Source organism: Neoarius graeffei, chromosome 9 (genome assembly GCF_027579695.1).
Source record: "Neoarius graeffei isolate fNeoGra1 chromosome 9, fNeoGra1.pri, whole genome shotgun sequence".
NCBI classification, from domain to species: Eukaryota; Metazoa; Chordata; class Actinopteri; order Siluriformes; family Ariidae; genus Neoarius; species Neoarius graeffei.
In genome coordinates this window covers 90,502,016-90,517,080 of record NC_083577.1, presented here as the reverse complement: position 1 = coordinate 90,517,080, position 15,065 = coordinate 90,502,016, and the positions used below count along the sequence as shown (strand labels likewise).

At 43.8% G+C, this 15,065-nt stretch overlaps 1 pseudogene; it reads right to left on the bottom strand.

Annotated features, from left to right (window-relative positions):
- Nucleotides 1-997: 997 nt before the first annotated feature.
- LOC132892212 (uncharacterized) overlaps nucleotides 998-15,065 on the bottom strand; it is a 22,619-nt pseudogene continuing 8,551 nt past the window's right edge.

Below are 15,065 nucleotides of genomic sequence, written 5' to 3'. Positions count from 1 at the left end.
CACCACTGTTAGACATTTCCGAGGGTTTTTACAGTAACTTACTGGTAACACTGTTGCCAGTAAGTTACTGTAAGTTAGATTTACAGTACTGTATTTCACTTTTACAGTAACTGTGTTACTGTAATTATCTAATACTGTATTTCATTATGGAAGTACGGTGGACTGTTCCTTTAAACACTGGAACATGTGCAAAGCATGTGCAAATTTAAAACTAGAATACTAGAATAGACCTCAGGATTACACAACCATGAATGAGATGATTTGCACCAAACTTAGCGGAGAGATGACCCATACCCAATCCTTTAACAGAACAAGACTGACTGTACTAACTTTAATTGCAATCAGTCCAATAGTTGAGAAATTTAATGTAAAACTAACCTCATGAATCTCATGAGTGCCAAATCAGTAGGACATAAATCCTCTGGGAATGAATGTCTGAATCATGTATTAACCAAACACTGAAACAGTGTTAACCAAATCTGAAACAGAAATCTGAACAGATACAACTTTCAATGCAATAAAACACAATTAACAATAAAACAAAGTAACAGGGGGCAGCACGGTGGTGTAGTGGTTAGCACTATGGCCTCACAGGAAGAAGGTTCGGGTTCGAGCCCTGTGGCCGGCGAGGGCCTTTCTGTGCAGAGTTTGCATGTTCTCCCCGTGTCCGCGTGGGTTTCCTCCGGGTGCTCCGGTTTCCCCCACAGTCCAAAGACATGCAGGTTAGGTTAACTGGTGACTCTAAATTGACCGTAGGTGTGAATGTGAGTGTGAATGGTTGTCTGTGTCTATGTGTCAGCCCTGTGATGACCTGGCGACTTGTCCAGGGTGAACCCCGCCTTTCGCCTGTAGTCAGCTGGGATAGGCTCCAGCTTGCCTGCGACCCTGTAGAACAGGATAAAGCGGCTAGAGATAATGAGATGAGATGAGACAAAGTAACAGGCAGAGGCTGCAGGAAGCAGAGAGCTGTCTCTTGCTCTTGTTTTTTTTAACCCACCTAGGCCATGTTCTTCCACCCAACCTCTGTCAGCTGGCGAAGGAAGGAGACCACTCTACTGTTAATGGCTTCTGCCTTCCTCTTCACCACTGCTCCTGTCTTGCGACTCACTCCTGTTTTTGAGGTGCATTTTGTCCCTTCCTCTGGATTGATCCTCACGAAGAATCTTTAGGCAAGAGAAGATTCATGGGGAAAAAACAAAAACATGGAAGGTATACATTAATGTACATCTACATGGCTTGTTACAGCTCAGAGAAGGTGAAAAAAACAACAACTTTGAATCAAAAGCACCGTGGCAAAGAAGGGAAAAAGGCATTTACCGTTGTATGAGTTCCAATGTTGCACAAGCAGGCTCCTGATATTCTATGTTAAAGACATAGAAACATCCAAGAAATGGCAGACAAGGCATCTGCAAAGCCCAGGTGCTCCTCTAAAACGTAGGCCACCCTTCCATCGATGCTCATCATCCACTTTGTCACAGAGAGAAATGTGTTCCCTTAAAAACAAATAAAAAAAGACATTCCACATCTTGAAAGGGCATACCTTAAAAGGGATACACTAACCTTCCTCAAAATCATAGAGAAGTCTTCTCTTAGCAAGCATTATCAGTCTCGGTGTGGATGGCAGTGTCATGTCTGTCTCAATCGATAGCTTTGTTGCAGTTGTCTTTAAAACACAAAAAGCCTGGGATTATAACATGTTTAAAATATATCTTAAAAGCAACAATACAGTGCAGTCCATAAGAGTGAATCCACTTAGCCCACTATGTATTTGATGTCATTTCATGTAATTCACTACACTATATGCGCATGCTTACATCTGCCAAAAGAAAAATAGAGTCCTCTTGTTCCAGGAAGTGCTTCATTAGAAGAAGCACTGCTGCTATGCCAGTCTGGCTCTTCTGCATGACTGTTGCGTTGCTCTCAGTGTCTTGTAGAAAACGCTGAATGTCTCTGTTCTGGGTGTCTTCAGAAGAAGTTTATGATCCTTGTCCCCTTGGACTGAAGAGCCTCCCCCACCCGATCACAGATATCAATACCTGTGAGAGTTTTGAAATGGTCACAGAGTCATCTTTTTGTAAAGAGGAAAGGCCAGTGTTCTTCAATCACACCGATACTGGGAGGAGGACAGGAGTTTAGCAAGTCTTATCTCATCTCATTATCTCTAGCCGCTTTATCCTGTTCTACAGGGTCGCAGGCGAGCTGGAGCCTATCCCAGCTGACTACGGGCGAAAGGCGGGGTACACCCTGGACAAGTCGCCAGGTCATCACAGGGCTGACACATAGACACAGACAACCATTCACACTCACATTCACACCTACGCTCAATTTAGAGTCACCAGTTAACCTAACCTGCATGTCTTTGGACTGTGGGGGAAACCGGAGCACCCGGAGGAAACCCACGCGGACACGGGGAGAACATGCAAACTCCACACAGAAAGGCCCTCGCCGGCCACGGGGCTCGAACCTGGACCTTCTTGCTGTGAGGCGACAGCGCTAACCACTACACCACCGTGCCGCCTTGAGTTTAGCAAGTGACGCTGATAAATATATGTCAACCTCATTGACTCATCAACATCTGGCCTGTCCACAGCTCTGGAGCCAACGGACTGGAATATGGCTGCTATATCTTTTCTTCTCTCTTCTAAAGAGTCAGCAGTCTCTCCTTCTGGGAGACATTTTGGCTGCCAATTAACGCAGCCGTACCTGTCTACTTTGCACCGCACTGTTTTAGGGGGGGTGTTATCACCATCATCACTAGTTTCTGTTATTGTCCATGGTCTCTGTATTTTTTCACTTGCATTGTTTCGATTCACATGTTCAACTCTTTTCTTAAGTTGCTTAGCAAGTGAATAGTAACCTACTCCCAACTGTTCACCTTCCTCATTTGTGTCTGCAAAGGTCGAAGGATATTTTGCCACAATAATTTTTGCTATTTCATCACAGGCAGCTTTGTTAGGATTTGGACAGTGTTCCTGCATGGCGCTCACCACAGTTCTAATCCAGGCTCTTCTGTCTTGAGGTTTAGCCCTCTGCCGTCTTAATGTTGCCTGCAACATTGAGGCAGGCATCTTGTTCCAAGGAATCTCAAACTGCCTGAACCATGAGTTTTGTGGTCTTGATGGGAATCCAGAGGAGTGGGACTTATCACGAGGAGGTGTGACATTGGCATATCCAACCATCAGTTGTGTGTTGAAGGATGGAACGGGTTCTGTCTGTTCATGTGGTATGGTGCTGACAATGATGAGCTGATCAGTGTCCACTGTATCATTCAGCACTTTGAAGATAAGGAATACATTAACAGATCAGTTTAGGTTATTCACAGTATTTACAGTTTATAGATACAAGAACTTAAAATTGCTTTATAGTGATTCTCAAACCTGTCTTGCCTCTTTCTTAAACAATACAACATCTCCATCAGTAGTTGTTTTACAGACTGTTGTGCTTTGAGCAGTTTCACAATATCAATTTGGGCCCTTATAACAATGAGTTTCTCCTGTAATTTTAGAGACTACATTAATCAGATCAAAGCGTAAGAGCATCTGAAAAAGCTCTATCTAGACTCATATAGTATCTTCACCATTTTACATTTCTTTAAATTTATTTACTTCCCTTCACCTGAAGGCCTGGATGAATCTGCGGCGCAGTATTGGTTTTAAATGTTGCAGCAAATCATCTGGCTCAACTAAGGCAAGGTCTGCTTTCTTTGTGAGTCCAAGCTCTGATGACAGGTGTTCAACAAGGGCCAAGAACTTCTCATTGTCCAAATCAGGTAGCACTCTCCGGAGTTCCTGAATGCATTCGAATTCCATACCTAGAATGAAGAACACGGTGAGTGATGCAAGCAAACAGCAGGGACGTCAAAGATGTTGTACAATGGCAGTGGATAACAGTCCTGCAGACTATCTGCATTAATATATGCATATTTATTATTTGACACCAAGTAGTAGACACCAAGCTCCACTAACAGAACTGAGTGATGCACCAAAACAACAAAGCACACGTTTTTCTCATCAGTAAGTATCAGAGATATTATCCCAAAGGCCAATGATTCCCCAGTGTGCTCGAGAACAACAACAAGGCCTTTGGTGTACTTGGTCCCTTTATAAGTCACTGCTGAAACTTCTGAGGTTTTATGTTTATCAATATCAGCTGTGTTTAAAATCATCTGTATATCCCTGTTGTATGACTGTTCATCAATTTCATTTGCTTCACCTGCAATCTGAATGGGTGCTGGGAATAACTGACCTTGTCCTAAGTATGACTGGAGAAGCTGGTGTCTTTCAGCCAGTGTTTTACTTAGGTGTATAAAATTATGAAGTTTTCTGGTACAGTCCTTGAAGTAGCAGTGCTTGCTCTCAAACCTCAGGGTCCACAAACGTATTAGTGGCCCAAATTTTAGGATAAGGTTAGGATAATGCAAAATGTAGTGGTGCTTTGGTTTGAGAGGGTAGTCAGGGAACATGCTTTTCCATAAGTGCACATATTCCTCCAGCAAAGCTTCCAGATATGCCGCCTCATTTTGATGAATTTTTGGAGCACAAATTAACTCCACAATTTCCTTTAGTTTAAGGCACAACTGCCAGACCTCACTTTCCATAGGGTTTTTGATCCACTGACTGACAAAGTGGTAAGAGTCGTAAGAGACACCAGTTTTGTGTGGCAGAACCACTGAGTTTTTTAGCTTTTTCTTTAATCTCACATGGTTTGTTGTGCGCATCACTGCCCAGGAGTTTTGTCTGTGAGATGGCCCGATTTATCTGGTTATAGGTGAAGTGTTTTTCAGCTTTTACCAAATGTTCAGTATAGAGGGCCAAATCATTTGCCACTACTCCCTCGAAAAGATCATGCCCAAGACATGGAGGAAGGCCAGTGCAGACATGAAAAAACTTCAGAGAGTTGAAACATGAATCAAATTTGATTCCATCTATCATATTCTGCTCAGGGGTCAGTTGTTGAACACTGTCGTTATAATTTGCAGGTGCTCTTTGTGGGCCAAATACCAATGGCAAATTGATAAACGTCTCTCTGTCAATTAAGCAGTACCTGCAAAAATGTTTGCTAGAGCTGAAATTTTCAGTGAATCCACCAACACCATGGGAACCAAGGTTATCACCACATATGGCAATCAGTGATGCTTTAAGTTTGCTCCCATCCTCCAACTGAAAACCTGAATCCTCTAAGTCTTTTAGATCAGCAGTAAGGTGGGAAAATACTTTGTCCTGACCAAAAGACTTAAAATCTTCCTCTCTGCAAACCAAAACAAGCTGCGCTGGGTCAACAGTGGAATGATTATGTGGTAATATTTCTCCAAGTGTCATGTACATGGCCATGATTTTGTGTATCCTTTTGCCAGAGCTTAGGGGGTTAACCACCTCAAAGGCATCCAGGTACAGAATAACTGACAGAGAAGATGATAATCCTTGTGAAATGGCATTTTGTTTGAAGTATTTGCCATCACAAACATCATTTAAAACCATATCACTCTGCACATGTAATTTAGACTGTGCATACTGGTCTCTCACATCAGACTGCTTAAACAAGGCAGCAAGTGTATCCTTCACAGGTATATACTGACAAAAGCGTTCTTTACCAGTGTTGTCTGTTCCTAGGTACATCTGAACAGGTGCAACATAATCAAAATTTTCTTTGAAATATGTTTTCCTGGTTCTGTCTGATCTCAAAACACCTTTATTGTAAATGGTTAACCAATCCTCCTGTTCAAGGTCCATAACTATTTTCTGGATTTCATCGTTAGAAATGTTTAACCCTGTCAGTTTCTCCTCTACCTTTTAAAGCACATGCTTCATTCCACTGCTGTGGACCTCCTGAAATTCCTCAACAATGCACTGCACTGTTGTGGCTGGCAAAAGCAGTTTGGCCTGCAGTTTTAAATAAAACAATGCTAGATTCTTTAGATGCGTGTCAGGGTTCAAATCTGGGTTCATTCCATTGCTATCATCAAGAGATGGATCAATTACCGTATCTCATGATAATCTTGGGCTTGGATGTCTTCAACTTGGATGTGAGTATCTTGTGGTGGCTGTGCTTCAAATGACTGCCTATGTTTTCTTGATATGTGTGTGGCAAATGATGTCCTCACTCTAAAATATTTTGAACATCCTTCAAAAGGACAATTGACCTTTCTGCCATTCCGTATGTGCAATCTTAAGTGAACACACAGCAAGGAAAAATTATCAGCCACATAATCGCATCCTTGAACACTGCATTTGAGGTCAGCACTATGCTGACACCTGTTTTGTTTCTGTGACACAGCAGGTGTGTGATTTCTATGCATGTGGGACTTTAATGCAGAAAATGTCCTGAAATTGCCAGGACACGCATCGATGCCACACGAAAATCTGTAGTTAGCCACGTTTCGATGACTTTTTGCATGGGCGCAAAAAGTTTTACAATTGGCAGTGCCATGACTACAAAACTTACAGATATACATGTTGTCAACACATTGAAATAATGCAATGCTACTGTGAAGAGCAAAGAAAGTTCTCAATTTTTTGTAAGAATTTTTACTCCTCTATTTTGTTTTTTTTTTTCATTTTATTTTTGACTATTTTTATGGGATATGATTGTATGCACATCTGTTGGACCCCAGGAAAAATGTCTGAGCTAATTAATGTGAACTGACTTTTCACAGCAACAATGACATTACCGCCAAAAATGTTTCATTTAAATGCACGGTTGAAATTAATTAATGTTTGCCAATATTAACAATAACTTTAACCGACAGTATTAATCAGCAGAAGTAACGTTACATTTCTGGAACAGTTTACGTTAGCTAACGTTGTTAGCGTTAGCTTAAACGTTAGTGAAAACTGAGGCTATTATTTTCTCAGCTAATGCAAATAAATACTGACCATGGCCAACTCCAGAGAATTAAATATCACATAATAACGCATAATAACCCCCTTTTATGCTTCTCCTTCTTACCTTGCTTGCTTTCTTGGTGGTCTGATGATAAAACCACTTCTCCAAAAGTCCGCGGTGTCGGTGACTTTGAAAACTGGTGTTGTAACCAAATCGTCAGCCAAAGTTAATCCGCCAAAATGAGGAAGAGATAAAAATGACGAGTAAGGTTAAACAAACAGTGTCCGTCACTGAACCCCCTCCCCCTCGATAAAACCTGTTGCTTCCACAAGTGCCTTCAGTCCAAGTACAAAGGTCTGACAGCGAATAAAACTGAGAGAAAAATGACTGGACCTGGTAAAAAAGCGCCAAAAGCAGCCGTTGCAAAAATACAGTATCATACATCATTTAAAAAAAAATACAGTACAGTATTTTGTGGATGTTCTCCACAAAACTGGAGCCTATCCCAGCTGAAAGGCAGGGTACACCCTGGACAAGTCGCCAGGTCATCACAGGGCTAACACATACAACCATTCACACTCAATTTAGAGTCACCAGTTAACCTAACCTGCATGTCTTTGGGGGAAACCGGAGCACCCAGAGGAAACCCACACAGACAACATGCAAACTCCACACAGAAAGGCCCTCGCCAGCCACGGGGCTCGAACCCAGACCTTCTTGCTGTGAGGCAACAGCGCTAACCACTACACCACCATGCTGCCAATGGCAATAGTGAGTATAGAAATACCCTCACTGCTCTCTGTGCTCATCTGCTCAAACCTTTTCCCTTGAACATAGACATGACTAAGATCAGTATGTGTAAGCAAGAAGATGGTGAAGTGGTGTCAGCGTCTCTCGCTCGTCTCACTGCCGCGCACGAGAAACACAGTGGCCTGACCAGGCCCATGACCATGGCTGCAGTGGAGGGCACTCCTGAGCCTCACCAAGATCGAGCAGTACGCTGTGCATGGAGAAAGGCTGCTGAAAGAGAAGGAGAAGACAAAGTCAACAAAAAGAGACCAAGACCTACACACCGCCACTCTCACTCTTCTCCAGACTGCTCAGCCTGGACAAAGATGAAGAGGAAGAGGTCGAGGTAGGGGCCGAGGCAGGATTACCTGGGGTGACCCCAGGTAAAAGGATAAAAGGTGCAACCTGCTACACCTGCAATCAGAAGGGACACATTGTTCGAGATTGTCTCCACAGTAGCAAACAGAGGCCCCATGAGGAGTACAGCAAAGCAGACTGACGGGCGGACTCTGGGAACGTGCCCCGCACAGAGAACAGGGGAGGTGACACACACACACCTGATGATATACATACACATAGACAGGAACATTCACATAACGTTAAACACATTATGCCGCTTTTCCACTACCAACGCGGCTGAGTTGGGCTGAGCCGTGCTGTGCTGAGTTGGGCTGAGCCGTGCCGTGCTGAGTTGGGCTGAGTCGAGCTGAGTGGGGCTGTTGGAGTTGCATTTCGACTACAACCGCGCTGAACTGTGCTGGCTGGAAGTGGGTGGACACATTGGGTGGAGTTAGCGAAAGTGGGTGGACGTCACGTGATGTCGTTAGGCAGCGCAAACAGTGACATCAGTGATCTTTTAAGCGGTAGTCTCACGACCCGGATAGTAAACAATAGACATGGAGTGTTGCTGGTCTTGGTGCTGTGGCTTGTTGTCACCGACAATGCCAACAGGTACTGGCAAGAGCGTATAGATGAGGCGAGGCGCATAAGGCTTCAGAAATTCTCGTAATTCGTAATTCTTCTTCTTCCAGGTTTACGGTGTTTACAGATCCCAGCGTGCTCGCGGGGCGTGTGTGGGCATGTGAGGACACTCCTCCTCACCAATCAGTGCACAGGGGAGTGTCTCCTCATGCCCCTAGCCCCACTCGACTCGGTTTGGCTCGCTTCAGCCCCACTCCAAAACCATGCGAGTTTTGGGTGCTAAGCAGGGCTGAAGTGAGCTGAGTCGTGCTGCTCTAAGGTAGTCGAAACGCAAGCCGTGTCAGGCTGAAGTGAGCTGAAGTGAGCTGAAAAAGGGTAGTGGAAAAGGGCCATTAGTAGCAGCACCTGCATGCAACAGCAAGACTACACAGAAACGCCCGATACACCAGTCCAGGTAGATACACCTGAAGTTGCATTAAGTTTGTTAAAATACACAACTACTCCCTTCTCTAAATTCCCTTGTATGCCCCTTATTGTATGTGGGCATGTGTTGATTTTTTTTTTTTAGTAGTAGATTCTGGAGCGGGACACTCAGTCATACAACATGGGGTACTTCCAGTAGACCCACCACTCAGCACAAATTCTATTCAGACGATGGGCATCTCCGGACGACCTGTAACCGAAACTTTCTCAGTCAACCTCCCGTCTAAAAGCAAGGGAGGAATAGTTACATCCCACTCATTCCTCATCTCACATACATGTCCAGTAAATTTGTTAGCATGCGATTTAATGTGCAAATTAGGAGTAAATCTCACGTCCACTCCAGATGGACTAACTATTGAAGTAACTCAAATGTGCGGTGTGTAGTATGGTTTTGGAAGCCCCCTGTATGTGTATGTCTGGCGGCTCTTTTCAGATCAACTCACACAAACTCCCAAACACCTTGTACAGCTCGCATACTTGAACACCTCATCAGTTGACAGATTATATGAAAGAGGAAGATTTGCATTCCACAGCACATGTTCACCAAGGGCAAGATGTAGAGTTTGAAAAGACTTGGTTTGCAGACCCCCATGCATGTGAAAGATTGACCCTCAAAACTACATTAGATTAGATAAAACTTTATTGATCCCTTTGGGAGGGTTCCCTCAGGGAAATTAAGATTCCAACAGCATCATTACAGATAAACAGAGAAAAGAAATAGAGAAAACTTCTAGATAAATTAAAATAAATTATTTACATATACAAATATAAAAAGAATAAGATATGGGGAAGGGGGGAGGGGGAAAGGGGAGGCGGCAGCAGGAGAGATATTGCACTTTATATTGCACATTGTCCGGTATTGCTTATTGTTAGGCTAGGCTACTGATCCTTCCCATCCTCTGTCCTCCTGTTACCCCTCCTCCCCCCCAGAGAGGAGTTGTACAGTCTGATGGCGTGAGGGACAAAGGAGTTTTTAAGTCTGTTTGTCCTGCACTTGGGAAGGAGCATTCTGTCACTGAACAGGCTCCTCTGGTTGCTGGTGACAGTGTGCAGAGGGTGACTGGCATCGTCTATGATGTTCAATAGTTTGTCCATAGATCTCTTCTCCGCCACCGTCACCAGAGAGTCCAGCTTCATGCCGACCACAGAGCCGGCCCGCCTGATCAGTTTGTCCAGCCTGGATGTGTCTTTCTTGGATGTGCTGCCCCCCCAGCACACCACAGTGTAAAACAGGACACTGGTGACCACAGACTGATAGAACATCCACAGGAGTTTCCTGCAGATGTTAAAGGTCATATTGGTCTAAACATTATTGTGCTGTGCAGGTCCATTTTACTTGTTGTCTGAACAGCTGCATCAATGTTCATTGCAGTATTCTCAAACATGTAATGCATGGCCTCGTGTCAGAGGACTCTGAGGTCGGCTGCTGCCAGCATGATTTCTTTGACATCGTTAATTCTATACCCCATGTCTCATTAGCAAAGCCACGAGCCACCCATTGGAAAGATGTCCTGATGTCCCTAAAGAGTGCTCTGCAGACCACACCCATGCTGGGATTGCCTGACCCCAATAAACCATTTGTTCAAACTGTAGATGAAAAGAAGGGTTTCATGACCTCTGTTCTTTTGCAGAAGCACAAGGATAGATTAAGACCTGTAGCCTACTTCTCCAGCAAACTGGATCCAGTGGGGGCTGGACTTCCTGTTTGCCTGCGTGCAGTTGCTACAGCTGAAAAGGTGATAACTACTTCTAAAATATTGTGGGGTATTCTAACCTCACCCTTTTGGTCCCACATGCTGTCTCCCTACTTCTGTTGGAGAAAAAGACGTCACATTTGTCAGCACAGAGATGGTTGAAGTATAACACTGTCATACTTGATATGCCTAATATCATTGTGAAATGTTGTACTGTTCTGAATCCTGCCTCTCTTCTCCCTACAGAGAACGATGGAGAACCACATGACTGTGTCGCTCTCACTAATGATTTTTTTCCCCCCAGGGCAGACTTAAAGAGTGACCCTTTGGAAAATCCAGACATGGTCCTCTATGTGGATGGTTCAGCCTCCAGAGATCCAGAGATGGGAAAGAACAAAGTAGGTTTTGCCGTAGTGTCAGATCACGAGGTCCTCAAGGCATCGTGTCTGTCCTCAAACCTGTCGGCACAGGCCTCAGAGCTCTGTGCCCTTATTGAGGCATGCAAATTGGCTGCAGGGCAATCTGTCAATATTTTTACAGACAGTAGGTATGCATTTGGCGTTGTGCACGATTTTGGCACCATTTGGAAACACAGAAATTTTCTCACTAGCACAGGATCTCCCATTGCACATCATAAACTGGTCTCTGAGTTGTTGGATGCTATTCTATTCCCTAGAGCCATTGCTGTGTGTAAGTGTGCTGCCCATACTAACAATACTGATCTTGTGCCTCATGGGAATGCCAGGGTGGACGCGGCAGCTAAGTGTGCAGCCTCAGCTTCCAGTTCACCCTCTAACCTTGCTTTTCCTCAGGTTTCTACCCCCTGTTTACAGCTAGCGGACCTTCAGAGCACTGCCACCCAGGACGAGAGACAAGTCTGGAAACGGGCCGGCTGTATCTTTGCAAACTAGGTCTGGGTCTGTCCCTTGGACCGTCCCTGTCTACCAAAACACATGTTCCCTTTCTATGCAAAATTGGCACATGGGCTCACCCATGTGTCAAAAGGGGGGATGGTAGCAGAAGTAACAAAGAGATGGTTCACAAAGGGGTTTTCAAATTATGCTGTGAAATTTTGCAAGCAATTCTTGATATGTGCACAACATAATGCAGGTCAAGATATCAAACTAACTCAAGCAGCACACCCAATAGCAGACAAACTGTTTGATCATCTCCAAATGGACTTCATTGAACTGACACCTAGTGAAGGGAAAAGGTATTGCCTGGTAATAGTTGACGTTTTCAAAATGGGTTGAAGTATTCCCCACAGCTAAACAAGACCCAGAGGCAGTAGTCAAAGCACTCCTGAGAGATATAATTCCTAGGTGGGGTATACCTAGCAAAATCTCAAGTGAAAATGGAACACCCTTTGTTAATGCAGCCTAAAGAAAATAGGAGCATTCCTAGGGATAGACCTGAAACAACATTGTGCCTACCATCCTGCCAGTGCAGGAGCAGTAGAGAGGGAAAATGGGTCCCTTAAAAATAAACTAAGCAAAGCTTGTGCAGAAACAGGGCTAGGATGGACAAAGGTCCTCCCTGTAGTACTCACACAAATGAGGATGCAAACTAGGCCTAAACAAGGGTTAAGCCCATTTGAAATTTTGTTTGAATGAGTACCCAACACGGGGATAGGGCCAGCTCAAGGAACACTGCCGGACACCACACTGTGTGATGATGCAATGTTGAATTACTGTGCAACGTTGTCCTCTGCTTTAAAATCTATCCACAAACAGGTAAAAGAAGCACTTCCCAAGTCCGCTGAGGGACCTCTGCATGATCTACAACCAGGGGATTGGATAGTGGTGAAGGACTTCTGACAAACCAAGTGGAACAAGCCACGGTGGAATGGCCCATTCCAGGTCCTGCTCGCAACCCCAACGGCAGTGAAGGTCACGGGCAGAGTGATGTGGATCCATGCTAGTCACTGCAGGAGGGTTCCTGAACCAGCTGAACAGGAGGAAAAGGAAGGTCTAAGTGACCCAGATTCTGACTAAAGCGCATAAGGAAGAAAGGCATCACTGCATGGAACAGTGCGAGTATCACATCAATCACGCACACTCCCTCAATTAGGATGATTATTTCAATGTCTAGCCAATAGATAAGTCTTAGGGTTTCGAGTTTCCTCCAAGTCCCAGTGAGGTGGGACGAGGGCTGATAGGGCATGCCCGCCCTCTGAGCACCAATACACGTCAAGAAGGGCAAGGGTTAACTCGGAGACATAGTTAACATAAAATGAAGGGGGTAAATCATTATAAGCTAGGTCCAGTCATAGGCCTGAGCATCCTGATCCTGCTGGGGCCTACGGGAGGATTCGTCTGGTGGTCGATACAAGGAACCCAGGCTGACACGGAGTCGAAGACAGCTAGTGGCGTTTGGTTTAGTGGATGGAAGACTCTGATTCTATCCACCATACTGGTCCTGGGTTTAGTGATTGTGATGCTGTGTTTGCTCCCTGTTTTCTGTCAATGTTGTATGTCTGTGTTTCAGAGGCAGCTAACAAATATTGGTTACCAGATGGTGAAAATAGACCCAGACGACTTGCCTGACTGGCCTCCAAACCCACACGAAGACTATAACCCACCGTTTGACGACGTCAGCACAGCTGATATGAAATTAGCCCTAGCTTAAAACACTCTCATTTGTGGTTGTTTTCTGTTCTATTGTTTCCTGATCTATGTATATAGCTTGCTAGCATTAACTTAAGACATCTATGTCTTACAAAACAGCTTTAGCATTATCCCTGTACACTCAATGACATGTTAAGTCGAATCTCTCCGGGAACTCTTACCACTGAAATTGTGTACATTTCTTTCTTTTAGCAATTATTATCCTGTAGGATAAAAAGGGGGGAAATGTGAAGGAAATTTAGTGAATGAACATTCCTATTCTCTGTGTTTCTGTGTGTTGAGCTCAAGTGGCTTAGTGTACTGAGAAAAGTTCTTTTTTCCACATGCTGTAACCGCCTTTCTGTGGCCTTGGCTGGTGATAAGCAGGGTGTCTGGGTTCTCCCTAACCACGCATCGGCCTGCACATCCCAGAGCACGCCAGGTGCATGCTTTAACAAAGCTTCATAGAAAATCTCGAGTCAATCACGTGAAGATGCGAGCAGTAAGTGAATGCCTTTCGAGTATAATAGATAACAGTCACTAAAACACAACTCAGAGTGCACATACTCTCGGCATCACTGAAGTGGTGTCTTCTTCTTCTTCTTTTCTTCTTCCCTTCTTCTTCTTCTTCTTCTTTTTTCCTTTCCTGTTTTATATATTTGTTTTATATGATCTATTATAATAAATAACTGAAAAGACAACTGCTATGCATTCTGAAGTGTTTATTAGACGTTTCCATTACAGGTTCAAACCTCAATCAGCTGTAGTTCCAGTGTTGCATGATGTACAGAGTTCATCCATTCATCCTTAGTAACTGCCTTGTCAGGGTCATGGTGGTTAAAATTAGACTACTAGTACATTTATATTTTGGAAATAGAACCAGTGAGTGTTTTCCAGTGTTTCCCTGGGCATAGTGCTATGGTTCATGGATAGTTATTTTAAAAAGTTTGCCATTTTGTTGAAATAAATTAAAGCCAAACAAAATCCAAAAATTAAACTCCTTTATACTGACAGATAATATCCATACAATGCATGTTTGAGTGTTCACTTGTTCATGTTTGTACCTTTATACTGTGTCCAGATTTTATTTTAGAAGAAAAACAATGTCCCTGGGCACTGACATGTTACTCTCTCTGATGTTCAAATATCATGCTCTGAATAGAATGCCTTTATTGTCAGTGCATAATGAAATTTAGTTCATCACAGGAGAGCAAAGCCGCCGCATACACCACCACTCTTGGGCACTTCAGCCCAAGGCTGTCCTATGTTAACCTAACTGCATGTCTTTGAACTGTGGGGCAAACCAGAGCAAACCCATGCAGACACGGGGAGAACATGCAAACTCAACACAGAAAGGCCCCCATCAGCCGCTGGGCTCGAACCCAGAGCCTTCTTGCTGTGAGGCGACAGTGCTAACCACTACACCACCATGCCACCCATGGTGATGAATATAAATTATATGAGAGAATCCGAGATTGTGACATCACTTACACACCATATGACTTACCGAGGCTGAGATCTAGTGGATACATCACTTCTAAATTGCTGTAAACAACCCTGAAGATTTCAAGTGTCAAGTGTTTGGCTGTAAAAATGCAGACAATTCATGACCAAAAAAACTTTCTCATGGTTTATGTATTTATATGTCATAAATCTACACAAAATGTTGCATAATACTGAAATGAGGGGAAACAAAATATAGCCTAGTTTGAAAACTGATTTATAAATAAAGTAAGTTGAATAACTGCAT